The following is a 2,329-nucleotide window of genomic DNA, read 5'->3' on the forward strand; positions in this document are numbered from 1 at the left end:
ATGTAGTCGGCACTTAATGTATATTGGCTGAATGGACGTCAGTGGTTGGTTGAAATTACAGAAATACGACAACTTTAATATGGAATAACTTATGGATTTCTTTTTTTTTAAAGAAGACTAAGAGAAAAAGATGTTTTATATGACACATTCTACCAGTGTTCCAAGTTTCAAAGTGTTTCGTTAATGAAAAATGTGGCCCCCGTTTTAAAAAAGATCCGGGCACTGCGTTAAAGAATTTTAGTTTAATGAATCGAACCCAGTACTTGTTTTTTTTTTCAGGTGAGTTGGGTGAAGACCAAGCTGATGCCTATCGGTGATAGTCCGGACCCGCCTCCTCTCCATATTAACCCCGACGTCGTGGAGTTTGTCAGCTCCATCATCTACCTAGGCTCCACAGTCACCATCAGTGGAGACCTGACCCGGAGGTCAGCCACAGACGGGTCATGTACTCTCTATGGAAATACATTTGGCGCCACTATTTTACCTCCCGGAAGAGGAAGACGAAGCTTTGCATCTACAACACGTCGGTCCTCCCCGTTCTTTTCTATGGAGCAGAAACGTGGCCCTCACGAAGGCCCTGGCAAAGAGGATCGACAGCTTCGTCAGCAGAGCCTGAGAACCATTGAGAATATCAGAGGATACCATCATGTTTCCAACAAAGAACTGCGTGCGTACAAGCATCATCCTCAAGCCTCAAGCCTCTCGCCTCATAGCTATCCACTACATGCGCTGGTACAGACATGTCGTCTGCATCCAGCCAGATCAACCTACCAGGGCCTTACTCTCATTTGATGCAGCAGCTGCGGGCTGGAAGAGGTCCCCTGGCAGGCACCTCACCAGATTGCTGGACGTGATTAAGGAAGACCTCAAGAGGCTCGACGTCACCTTGGAGGGTGCAAAGGGCTGACACAGGACCGTCGGCGAATGGAAGCACTGGTGGACCTGGTCGACTCTACGCATGATGACGCTTTGGGACCACTAATCTGAGATAATCCTAGCCCCATCAAATAAAAGCAAGTAGCAATCAAGCATTTATTTATATTTGTATTTACAAACACACGCATACATACACATATATAGAGCGAAGGAAAGAAAGAAAAAATGAAAAAAAGAAAGAAAGAAAGAAAGAAAGTGAGTGGGTGGGAGGACGAAGCAACTGCTAGCAGCTATGAGTCTCTGTGTGCCTTTGCACCTTTATGTATGCGTGCGTGTATATGTATGTGTGTCAGAGTGTGCGCACGTGTAGGCATACTTGACAGATATGTTCCTTAGAAGAATGCTAATGAAATGTAGATACGTGGTATTTCGTTATGCAACCGTAATTTTTTTCTGTATATATGTATGTATATATTGGGTCATCCCATGGATAATGCAGATTTTTTATACTTCTTTTATTTTGTAAAATTAAGAAAAACAAAGTTCTTTTTTTAATCTAAAATGTACTCTCCTTCATTTTCTACAATGCTCTTCCATCCATCTGGGAGGCTTGCAATGTCCCTCTTCCAAAATTCACTTGTCCGTGATGAAAAATACTCCTCCGGTACTGTTATGACCTCGTCTACAAAATTCATATTTTTACTGTCCAAATGATTTTGAAGACTGCGGAATAAATGATAACCTGACGGGGCAATGTCCGGCGAATATGGTGGGTTGAACATCGTTTCTGATTCAAACTGCTTCAGCCTTTGGAATGCCATCCTCGCTGTATGTGGGCGAGCATTATCCTGAAGGAAGAACACCTTTCGTCTTGAAACCAAAGAAGATCGTTTTTCTTCTAGCGTTGATTTGAACGACCTATTGAATGACCAAATCCAAGCTTCTCTACTAGTTCCTCAACAGTTACGATAGGATTTTGTTCCACCAGGGTTTGCAGGGCGTCCTTGTCGAGCTCTACAAATCTTTCCGGGCGAGGCTTGTCTTCTAGGCTGTAGTTTCTGGCTCGGAATTTCTGAAGCCACTGTTGACACTGACTTAGGCTTATTGTCCGATCAGCATATACTGTATTACTATTCTTCGCACTTTCCGTTGCGTTGTTGCCTTTATTGAACTCATAAAGCAAAATATGCCGAATATGCTCCTTTGTCACTTCCATTATAGCTTTGAAAAAATAACTGTTAAAATCGGACTGCATTCTTCAAAACTTGTAAGAATAACAACATGGTAAAATTGCTACCTGCTTTTATAGCAAGTTGATTCAGGTAGTTTATCCTGTTTCCCTCCAACTTTTAGTCCATGTTTCCCATCCTGTTTCCCTCCAACTTTTAGTCCATGCAACTTTTAGTCCATGCAATTGAAAAAACCGCATTATTTATGGGACGACCCAATATAT

The 2,329-nt window shown here is 42.5% G+C and overlaps 2 protein-coding genes across 10 annotated transcripts in view; one reads left to right on the plus strand and one right to left on the minus strand.

Annotated features, from left to right (window-relative positions):
- LOC106871166 (histidine ammonia-lyase) overlaps window positions 1–2,329 on the minus strand; it is a 59,155-nt gene that overhangs the window by 53,957 nt on the left and 2,869 nt on the right. The gene's annotated exons all lie outside the window — the stretch shown is intronic.
- Window positions 1–2,329, plus strand: part of LOC106871129 (uncharacterized) — a 79,783-nt gene that overhangs the window by 968 nt on the left and 76,486 nt on the right. The gene's annotated exons all lie outside the window — the stretch shown is intronic.

Source organism: Octopus bimaculoides, chromosome 1, assembly GCF_001194135.2.
Source record: "Octopus bimaculoides isolate UCB-OBI-ISO-001 chromosome 1, ASM119413v2, whole genome shotgun sequence".
NCBI lineage: Eukaryota > Metazoa > Mollusca > Cephalopoda > Octopoda > Octopodidae > Octopus > Octopus bimaculoides.